Genomic DNA, 11746 nt, shown 5'->3' with positions numbered 1-11746 from the left:
ACCAGTTCAAATCTCACCTCGACTCAGCCTTCCATCCTTCCGAGGTGGGTAAAATGAGGACCCAGATTGTTGGGGGCAATAGGCTGATTCTGTAAACCGACTAGAGAAGGCTGTAAAAGCACTGCAAAGTAGTATATAAGTCTAAATGCTATTGCTATTATTAATGGACCAGATTACCTCCGGGAAGAGCTTCTGCCTCATATATCCCACCAGCCAGTTAGGTCCCACAGAGTTGGCCTTCTCCAGGTCCCATTAACCAGGCATTGCCATCTGGCAGGGCCTGGGGGAAGAGCCTTCTCTGTGGCAGCCCCAACCCTCTGGAATCAACTCCCCCCAGATATTCATATGGCCCCCACCCTCCTGGCCTTCTGTAAGGCATTGAAGATACGTACATCTCTGCCATCAGGATTGAGGCCACTGAAACTTCAACATCCATTCTTGGCCCATGAGTGAAGAATGATGGAATGAATGGGAATGATTGGTTTTTAAATACTTAGGGGTTTTAGAGTATAGTTTATAAAAGACATAAGAACATAAGAAGAGCAATGCTGACTCAGGCCAAAGCCCATCGAGTCCAGCATTCTGTGTCACACAGTGGCCCAGCAATTGTCCATGGGGATCTTGAGCAGAAAGAGAAGGCAAGACCCCCCCTTTCCCTTGACCCCCAACAAATGGTACTCAAGGGAGCCCTGCCTGCACCAACCAACATAGAGGCGGCACATGGACATCTGTTTCAATAACCAGGGATACACTTGGCATACATGACAAATTTATGTTTAGATATTTATTTCTCTTAGTATTGAGATTTTAATGTACTGTATTTTTAATATTAGATTTCTTTATATTGTGTACTTGTTTACCGTGAGATGCCCTAAAGTCCCAGGGGAAGGGAGGTATAGAAATCTGATTAAATAAATAAATTAGATAAATAAATGCTGTTAGGGGTCAGAACTGCTGGATTATCAAGGGGTTGGGGGGCGGGGGAGGCGAGGTGGGATGTTAGATCTTCTTCTAAAGCTTGAGATTTACAGGAGTGGCCGCCTTGAAAGCGCCTTTTCCAATAAGAGATTTAAAATAAAAAATTAAGGGAGGGGGAAAAGCTAAACTGGCACCTTTAAAGGAAAATAGGGGGGAAAGGGGGGGAGAGTTGCGGGCTGTAGCTTAGTGCGAAGTTCCAAGCAGCAGACAAGAGAGAATCCCTTTGAAGTCCGCAAAGGGCATTCACCAATTTTAATCGGTTTCCTCCCCCCTTTTCTCTCGCTCCCCAGATTGACTTAGAAATGGAAGATGGGAGGGGAAGGGAGGGGGTTTATTTGCACAGTAAGTAGATTCGTTGTTGACCAACGGGTATTTACCATCATCCCAAGGTGCACTGAAAGAACAGTCTGGCTCTTGGAGAGAAATCCGTTGACTTTCCTTTGAGAGAGAGACAGAGACAGAGAGAGACACAGAGAGAGACACACACAGAGAGAGAGAGAGAGAGAGAGAGAGAGAGACAGAAGCAGAGACAGTGAGAGACATTGAGAGAGAGAGACAGAGAGACAGAGAGAGACAGAGAGAGAGAGAGAGAGAGACAAAGGGAGAGACAGACAGAAGCAGAGACAGTGAGAGACATTGAGAGAGAGAGAGACAGAGAGAGAGAAACACACAGAGAGAGAGACAGAGAGAGAGACAGAGAGACAGAGAGAGAGAGAGAGACAGAGAGAGAGAGAGAGAGAGAGAGAGAGAGAGAGATTTTCAAAAGAACTGGGGGTCACGTTTGGGCAAGGGCAGGAACCCCGACCAGCGCCCCGAAACAGCTTCTTTGGAAGGCCATCCCTGTCCCTCTGGTACCCAGGAGAGTTTAGGGACAGAGAGCACATCCCAACATCCCTGGAGCCCCAGAATCCAGGGGTCACGGGTCTTGGGGCGGTGGTGGAGCCTACGGAACTCACCGCTGCAACCCCTTTCGCTCAGGACAGCGAAAGCCTCGGTGGCGCAGTGGTTAGAGTGAAGTACCTGCAAGCTGCTTCTGCCCATCACCGTCTGCCAGCAGTTTGTCACATCGAATCTCACCACTGACTCAAGGTTGACTCAGCCCTCCATCCTTCCAAGGTCGGTCAAATGAGAGGACCCCGATTGTTGGGGGCAATATGCTGACTTTGTAAACCCACTTAGAGAGGGCTGTAAAACACTGTGAAACATAGAAGTCTAAATGCCCTTGCTATCAAAGAGGTGCGAAAAATCTGAGCCGCGTACGGTCTCAAAGTTTCCAAAGTTTTCCGGGCTCTCTTCTCATAGGAAAAACAACAACAACCCTACCGCTTTCCAGTCGCCCAAATCGGCGATTGACAAGGGAGAGGAAAACCCCCAATGTTTACAGGGGAAAGACTCCAAGCTCCATAATCCAACTCCATCCTCTCAACCGGGGAAACGAAGGGGGGGAGGCTTTTGCAAATAGGGGTCGTTCGGCTCGGGGTGGGGATGGGGATGGGAGGCAAGGCGAGTCTTGAGAGGAGGAGAGGCTTCTCCAAGAGACCCCTCCACCCCGCTGTACAACCGGTTCTCGTCCCCCTATCTCCCAAAAAACCCCATCAGCTCGCCCGGCCACACACACAAAAAAAGTGGCGGAGGCGCCTTTCGGCTCGCCTCTAGCGGGCGCGTGTTGCAGCTGCTCCTCCCCCCCCCCCCCTCTTTTTGCTGACTTGGAAGTCGCAGGCTGGTAAACGTTCACCCTGGGAAATTAGCGACAAAAACTCAATCTGTCTCGCGGCTGCTTTGCACTTTCCGAGCTGCAGAAAGAGGCGGGCGGGCGTGGGGGGGGGGGGTGGAGGATGAGAGGAGGGAGGGAGGGAGGATGGAAAGGAGGCGTCTCTCTCTCTTTCTTTCTCTCTCTCTCTCTCTCTGATTGCATGCGCGCGTGCGTGTGTATATGTCAGGAGGAGGGAGGGGGACACACACAGAGAGAGTCGCGGGTAAATAGCCCGAAGCCGGCCACGAGACGTAGCATCCCCCCATTCCGGCTTTGGGCAAAGGACCCACCGCTTCTCTTCTTCTCCTTCTCCTCCTCCTCCGCCGCCGCCTAACCAAAGCGACCTTCTCCCCTCCGCTGTATTATGTCTGGCTGCTTGAGGGATTGCGTGCAGCAACTGAGAGAGCGCCTGACTTCCTCCAGCTCGGCTCCAAGCAAGCTGCTTTAGGTAAGTTGCTTTGCTTTTTTTGTGTGCAAAGCCCAGCACTGTGAGGCGGGTGGAAGTGGCCTGTGTTTGTATGTTCGGAGGGTGCAAAGCGCCCTACGGACACCATCCCGGGCTAGGAGGAGTAGTCAGGTCCTTTTAACGCGGGGGGGGGGGACACCTGTAGCTCCGCCGCGGGCGATCCAAACGGACTTGGCGGGTGGTTGGAAATCTGTTTCCCCTCCTTAAAAAAAAACTCAGTTTCCCCGCGTTGTCTGAATCCGCCCGCCCCCGCCTGCCTTTTGCAAGCTTTGCCTTAATGCCTTCCTCCTCCCAATAAGCAACGCTGCTTTTATTATTATTATTACATTTTTTTGACCTTTTTGCGACGATTCCAAAACGGCCACTGCTACAAAGCAGCTTTTGGGGGGGAGGGGGATGCGCGTGGGCTCGAATGCACCTTTGCAAACGGATCGGAGGTAAGTTGAGGTCCGAGAGTGGCGGGGAGGGGGGGATTGCGAAGAGGAAAGAGAGAAAGTCGGCGTTTTATTCTAGCTGTTTGCTTGGAAGGGGAGCGGGGAGAGAAGAGTCGCCCTTAACCGGCACCCTGAGTCACAAATTCTGGATCGTGCTCTATTCCTCCCCCCCCCTTTTTTTGTAAACCCATCTTTTCTCTCCCTGTCTCCTTCTCTCTCTCTCTCTCGCTCTCTCTGTCTCGCGCTTGTTTTCTTTACGCGTTGGAACTTTAGGCTTTGGAGAAGCCGAGATGGAAAAAGAAGGGGTGAGTGTGTGTGTGTGTGTAAGAGAGAGAGAGAGAGAGAGAGAGAGAGAGAGAGAGAGAGAGAGAGAGACTGTTCTGCCTTTTAAATCACGCGTGCCTTTCATTATCTTTTTTTTTTCACGACGACGAGGGAATAAAGAGAGGACCGGCGAGGGAATCGGGGCTTTGCAGGAGGGGAAAGAGCCAAGCGATCGGAGGGGCCTGGAGAGAAAGCCGAGCGCGGCGAGAAAACTTAAAAAGACAATGAAAGCAATAAAGAGTCGGCCTGGGGCTCGCCCTTTCTCTCCCCAAACGCGAGGGTGAGCAGCCCGGACTTCATTGCCTCCTTTCACAGCCTTCGCAAAACCCACCGACTCTTTGTCGTCTCTTTTCTCTTCTTCCCTTACTCTCCCCCCCCCTCCCCAAATCCACCCCTATTTCAGAGCGTTGCATTTATAACCAGGCGTGGATCAATGGGGAAGGGGGGGGGGGAGAGAGAGATGCTTTTAAGCCTTTAGGCGTTATGGGGGGGGGGGTGTTGTTAATGTAATTTTTCCGCTCTGCGGAACGAGGAGGTGGAATCCGGGAAGCCTTTGTAGGGAATTTGAGGTGGGGGTCGCGAGCTCTTCCTACGCACCCAGCCAGCCTCAAAATCAGCGAGAAATCCACGCGGTCCGGGAAGTATTTGAGCCGGCGCTGCGTGGGACGGCTTAATCAAAGGACGAGATTAATATATATATTAATCTCCTCCTTAGGTGGAGGGTGGGTTAATAGAGGATATATATATTGGGGGTGGGTGGGTGTTAATATAGGAGATACCCCTATCTATCTATCTATCTATCTATCTATCTATCTATCTATCTATCTATCTATCTATCTATCTATCTATCATCTATCTATCTACATCTATCTATCTAATCTATCCATCCATCATCTATCTATCTATCTATCTATCTATCTATCTATCTATCTATCTATCTATCTATCCATCTATCATCTATCTATCTATCTATCTATCTATCATCTATCTATCTATCTATCTATCTATCTACTTATCTGGGTCTGTGTGTGTGTGTGTGTGTGTGTGTGTGTGTGTTTGTATACTGCTCAAAAAATAAAGGGAACAGTTGAATAACACATCCTACATCTGATTGAATGGAGTATTCTCATTGAATAATACTTTGTTCTGTACAAAGTTGAATGTGCCCAACAGCATGGGAAATGAGTTGTCCATCAGGGTTGCTTCCTAAGGGGGCAGTTTGATTTCACAGAAGTTTGATGTACTTGGAGTTATATTGTGTTGTTTAAGTGTTCCCCCCCCCCTCTTTTTTTGAGCAGTTTAGTTTAGTGTAGTTTAGCAGTGTAATTTAAGACAATGTTTCCCAACCTTGGCAACTTGAAGATATTTGGACTTCAACTCCCAGAATTCCCCAGCCAGCGAATGCTGGCTGGGGAATTCTGGGAGTTGAAGTCCAGATATCTTCAAGTCGCCAAGGTTGGGAAACACTGGAATATATATGGGGGTTAATCTGTATATACTTTAATATATATTGGGAGGGGGGGAAGGTTTCCAGGGAAAATTCAGCGCCGAGTCTGCCAAGCCGCTCACTCGATTCTATATTACTCCCTCTCTATATTCCATCGCGGGCTGGCAAGCGGCTTTTGTGGGTTGCGTGTGTGTTTGTGTGTGTGTGTCCCTTTCCAACAACTCCTAACCTCCCCCCCCTCTTCCGCCGTTTCTCAAAGCGGCCGCCGTTGGGGTGGTGGGGCCGTCCTCCCGCGCGACTCTCTTCCACTTGATCCCAAAGTCAGAAGAGGAGGGAACGGACGCACGCACGCAGCGAGTAGTTAGTGTCCGGCCCTGGGCGCTTTCTCTTGCTTTTCACGCTCTTTCTTAGAACTTCTTCCATGCCGGGAAAGGAGAAAAGTTTTGGTAAGGTTGCCTTTCCCTCTCTTCTCATCCCCCCTCCTCCTTTCCACGTGTGTCTCTTTCTCTCTTTTCTTTCCCAGCGAGCGTTGAGCCGCGTGTCCGTTTCAGCCTGCACACCGGGTGTAAGGGGGGGGATTTGGGGAGGTCGGAGGGGTTCCCTCCACGACTCCCCCCAAAGATCCCTACTTTAGCAACTCCCCGAGATGCTTAAAAAAAGGCTTTTTAAATTATTTCTCCTCCAGTCTTGTCTCTCCCCCCCCCCAGTTGATACAACCACCGAAAGGCGTTACTACAGACACCCCCTCGTTCTTGTACCACTGCCCCCCAACTCCTTTCCTTTCTGGATGGCAGATATTAACACGGATGGTAACAAAGCCAACCCGGAGCCATCCTTTGGCGGAGGTGGGGTGGAGAGGAAAAAGAAATTAACGCTGCCGGCTTTAATCTGAACTACACAGATACACAGAGAGAGGGAGTCACACCAAAGGGGGGGGGGAGATGAGGAGGGTCGTTCTTTGTTTGTTAAAAGTGTGTTTTCTCTCCGGCATGTCCTTTTTTCTCTTCTTTTCTTTTCCCCTTCTTTCTTTAATTTTTAAAGCGGGAGAATTTTTTTGGGGGGGGGGTGTGTGCGGGGGTGCGTCTTTATTTATTTATTTATTTTCATGTGAACCGCATCAAAATTGAGTTCACTCTTGCAAATCTCTGGTTGGCCTTTGCCAACCGCTAGTACTTTGCTGCCATGGTAACTGTAATTAAACTGATAAGAGTGGGGAAATGTCAGTATCTCTTGGAGTCTTACAGCTGCATTGGAAGGAAGGGGTGGTTGGGGTGGGGGGGAAGAGAGAGAATAAAATTAGCTTTTTTTCCCGCCTCCCTTCTCTAGTAGGGCTCTGTCTCTCTTGTATTTTGTGGTTTTTTTTTGGAGAGGGAGGCGTGGAATTGGTGGGGCTGTTTGTTTAAACAGTGCGAAGGGCCACGCTCTCTTAAAGGGGGGGGAAAGGGGGGGTTTCTTCTTGAGACCTTCTTGGTGTTTGGAAAATAAATGTTTATATTCCGGAAACTTTAGGCTGTGTGGAAGCTTTTGGGGAAAGAAAGGGGAACATTTCAGGCTGCCAACTTAAAAAGAGGCTTCCAAAATAGTGCTAGGATGACAGGGGGACACTATTATTATTATTTTATTCATTTGTCCAATACACAAATACTGTAGGAAGAAAAATAGACATGTGGTAATATACATAAGGGTAAAAGTGAACTTAGAGGAGAGGATATATGAAAGGAAGAGAACTTTCTACCCTGCTTAGCGGTTACCAGATTTTAAAAAAACTAGCCAAGCCAATTTTGTAGGGTTGCCTCCTTTTTTTTGCCTCCTTCTTTCCTCTTTTCATCAATAACTCATTTTTTTCTCCTCTCCCTTGTTCCCGGGATAGTTCTTTCCTTCTTCTTCCTTAATTGAATTGAGTGAATTGAATCCCACCCAGGTTTCTGGCGTGTGTTAAGGGAAAGTTAATGGGGAGGTAGGGATTAAGCAGGAGAAGGATGCCAACAATAATAATAATAACAATAGTAATAATAAATATATGGGGGGGTGCCTTTTTTGGCGGAGGGAGCAATTAATGCAAAGTAGACACAAAACTCCAATGGAAATGGATGACAATTTACTGTGGCGCAAACAGGCTGGACGTTACTTTGTTTTGGGGAGGGCGAGGGCTGAATAGCATTGAACATAATGGAAGCAATGGAGCATTGGGGGAACCCACACAAGGCAATTCCGAACCAGGCAATTAAAAGCTCACCAGAGTTCTTAAAAAAATAAAATGGCCTTTCTTTTCTCCTCCCTCAGCCCTGCTGCTCCGACTATTATTTGTCTCCTTAATTATGATTTTCCTTAAAACTGTCAAACAAGGGCAAAGGCGCAGGGGCCCTCTGGAGCCATGGGACATTTTCTACCAGCAATTTACACGCCAATTTTGATGACTTCTGAGGTGTTTGAGTTGTGGTGTGTGTGTGTGTGTGTGTGAGGGAGAATTTAAGAAGCTGTCTGTTGAGGAAAATGGCTTTTCCTCAGAGTGGGCCTCTTTCTCTCCTTCTCTCCCCCCCCCCAAGCTCCTTTTGCGCTCCCTCCCTGAATAATTATCTGTAGCGAAGGGAACTTGGCAATTACTTTTTGTGTTTGCCAAGCATTGCTTCAACAACTTGATCTGTCAGTCATGGGAGGGGGGAGGGATTTTAGTTTTGGGGAAAGATCTTTATTTCTGCAACCTTCAATCTTGCAATTGGGGTGAGGGAGGGGCGGGTCCCCGCAAAAATTTGGAATACTGTGTTCAGTTCTGGAGACCTCACCTACAAAAAGATATTGACAAAATTGAACGGGTCCAAAGACGGGCTACAAGAATGGTGGAGGGTCTTAAGCATAAAACGTATCAGGAAAGACTTCATGAACTCAATCTGTATAGTCTGGAGGACACAAGGGAAAGGGGGAACATGATCGAAACATTTAAATATGTCAAAGGGTTAAATAAGGTTCAGGAGGGAAGTGTTTTTAATAGGAAAGTGAACACAGGAACAAGGGGACACAATCTGAAGTTAGTTGGGGGAAAGATCAAAAGCAACGTGAGAAAATATTATTTCACTGAAAGAGTAGTAGATCCTTGGAACAAACTTCCAGCAGATGTGGTTGGTCAATCCACAGTAACTGAATTTAAACATGCCTGGGATAAACATGTATCCATTGTAAAAAAAATCAGGTGGCCCTGCTTCTCCTACCTTCTTTGGGCTTTTGCTTCATGTGCAAGTTTTGTAATCTAGTCCTGTGTTTGCTTGGCCCGAAGTGAGTCCCACTGGTGCCAGAGGGATAACCTTCCAATTAATTGCAGCATTTTGCTGTTCCTTGATGAGCTGTTTAAACCTAAAAGGGAATTTCTGAAGGCTTGGCTGGTGTGCGGGTTCTGTGTGCGAGGAATCTTCTGCAAACTGATGTCTTTATTGCTGAATGAAAGGCGTGATTTTTTTCCCCCAGTTACGCCAAATCATGTTATTATTGTATTGCACACCAATACAACTAGGCACAAGAACATTTTTTTTCCCAAACGCCACCACCCTACTAAACAAATAATTCCGTCAACACTGTCAAAACTATTTACTAAGTCTGCACTACTATTACTACTAGTTTTTTCTCATCATTCCTATCGTCCATTTCCTCCCACTTATGACTGTATGACTAGAACTTGTTGCTTGTATCTTTAAATTTTTTTATTAATATTGATTGTTTCCTTATTGCTTATTTGACCCCCTATGACAATCATTAAGTGTTGCACCTCATGATTCTTGACAAATGTATCTTTTTCTTTTATGTACACTGAGAGCATATGCACCAAAGACAAATTCCTTGTGTGTCCAATCGTACTTGGGCAATAAGGAATTCTATTCTATTCTATTCTATTCTATTCTATTCTATTTGAAAAGTGAGGAAAATAGCTATATTAGAGAGTGCAGGTGATAATTTTTTAGGCCTTACGGCCATTGTCCATGGTCCTATATCTCTAGAATTTTTACACCCAGAATTGAAGACATCCTGCACTCTAGCTCAAATTATTGCTCCCACTTAGTTAAACCTCTGCTTAAAAAGCCACCATTCCAATTACATGGTTTGAAAGATCCTAGTATTTAGGTGTCTTAAGGAAGGGATATGAAGTCGGTATGTTTACGCTTCACCGAATCAGCATCTAATCCAAATTTTCATGTTTCTGGCTATGCTGAAGCTAACTTCCTATGTTTTCTCTCTTCTGGGTTTGTTAGAGTTGCAGTGGAAACCAAAGTGCCAGGTTTGGGGAAGGCTTATCTAAAAATTACGTATTAATAGAAAAGTGGTTACTGATACATCATGCCAAATGTAGATTTGCCTTTAGCTTAGTTGGCTGTCAAAATGTAACCAACTCTGAGATCTTCAGTCAACAATTTTAAAAAATGGTTCTATAATTTGTCTAGGTCATGGTTATCCCAAAGATGCTTTTTCCCAAAAGCAACTGGCTTTTTTTTGTGATCCTCCCACCCCCATGAAAACGTTTCGCTTCTCATCCAGGGAGCTTCTTCAGATCTATTTTCTGTTCTGTTGGTTGAGTGTTACTGTGAAATGATTTACCCATTGTCCAAGACTGCCAGCTTTTGATATAAGCTGGTCTTTGACCTGACACATTTCCTACACTACGAAGTCTGAAATTAAGAGTGCAGGCTACGAGGAAGGCTCTGTCAGTCCTCAGAGTTCTATTAATCTAGAAAACTCCACCTTAAGTCAAGCAAATCTAAGACTATTTCTCATTTCAAAACTTGGCCAGCTGTTGAGCTGTGACAGTACTGGTGTCAAAGCCACAGTTTTACTCCTAAGGAAAAGATTATTTAAAAGCGGAACCTTTTTGGAAGACTTAAAATTTGCTAATTAAGATGGGCTCATTGAGTTTTTGTTTGCGTTGGTTTGTTGGTACAGATACAAAACCCTAGAATTTTAAAGCTTAGAGAAGGCAGCTAGGCCATCCTTCCCTGCCCTATCCATAGTATTCAAATTTATTATTACAGTCATAGACCAAAACAAATAAAAACACTTAGTGAATACACAATCAAAAGTTGTAGGATAAAATGATAACTAACAGATAAAATCCATGATAAAATCCAGTCTATCAATTATGCATTGTCAGTACTACTAAAATTACAATCCATAAACTGTGAGGTCTATTTTCAGTTTGATACTATTAGTGAAAGGAATAAACAAGTTTGCCACATTTGTCATATAAATTAGCTAAGGTGTATTAAGCACTTAAAAGATGGCCACAAATAGTATACATATATGCATACATACATGCATAAATGCATGCATACATACATACACACATACATACATACATACATACATACATACATACATACATACATACACATACCGTAGTATAGGAATTAAGATCAAAATATCCTGAACTGGCTCGTTTGCCCTTTCAACATATGTATAGCATAATTTATATGCAAAAGAGCATATACTGTAATTGCCCAATGTAAATGTAGGTAGTCTTCTACTTACAACCGTTCATTCAGCGACTGTTCAAAGTTACAACAAAGTGACTTACAACCAGCCTTGCTCCAATAGCTATTGTAGCATCCTCAGTAGTTATGTGGTCAAAATACAGGTGCTTGGCAACCAGTGGCTGTAGAGTCCCAGGATTTTCCATTTTTTACCTTCCCAGCCAACTTCCTATAAGCAAAGTCAATGGGAGAAGCCAGATTTGCTTAATGACGGCATGATTCACTTAACAGCTGCAATGATTTGCTTAACAACCATGGCCAAAAAAAGGTAACAATGAGCATGATTCACTGAACAACTGCCTTGCTAAGCAGTGGAAATTCTAATCCCAATTGTCCTGTTTAAGGACTGCTGGTAACATAGAAACATAGAAGACTGATGGCAGAAAAAGACCTCATGGTCCATCTAGTCTGCCCTTACACTATTTCCTGTATTTTATCTTGGGATGTATATATGTTTATCCCAGGCATGTTTAAATTCATTTACTGTGGATTTACCAACCGCGTCTGCTGCTGGAAGTTTGTTCCAAGCCCTGCCATTATTGTCCCTAGCATTCTATTCTTATTCATTCTATCCTTCCTTTTTACTTACTTCAAGAAGCTCTCCACAGACTCTGCTATCGAGTCCAATTCCAAAGTCCAGAAAGTCTACACACAGGGAAACAGCAAAAACCACGATGTTGATGAAACTGTGAATCAGATAAACTTCCACAAGGCTAAACCAGCACGCTGTTCTTTTTATCTGTAGCACTAATTACAGCAGCCCCATCCAACCACAGGTGGCCTCACTTATCTCCTGTAATAATCCTTCAGTTGTTCTCTCCTATACATCACTCT

General features: G+C 45.4%; 1 protein-coding gene across 1 annotated transcript in view; it reads left to right on the top strand.

Moving 5' to 3' along the window:
- The first annotated feature begins 2891 nt into the window (after nt 1–2891).
- LMO3 (LIM domain only 3) overlaps nt 2892–11746 on the top strand; it is a 109607-nt gene continuing 100752 nt past the window's right edge. Inside the window, exon 1 of the mRNA XM_070754870.1 lies at nt 2892–3179. The gene's annotated coding sequence lies outside the window, so the exon portion shown is untranslated. The remainder of the gene's footprint in view (nt 3180–11746) is intronic.

The sequence above is a fragment of the Erythrolamprus reginae genome, chromosome 6, assembly GCF_031021105.1.
Source record: "Erythrolamprus reginae isolate rEryReg1 chromosome 6, rEryReg1.hap1, whole genome shotgun sequence".
Classification (NCBI taxonomy): domain Eukaryota; kingdom Metazoa; phylum Chordata; class Lepidosauria; order Squamata; family Dipsadidae; genus Erythrolamprus; species Erythrolamprus reginae.
This window is presented reverse-complemented; position numbering and strand designations above follow the sequence as displayed.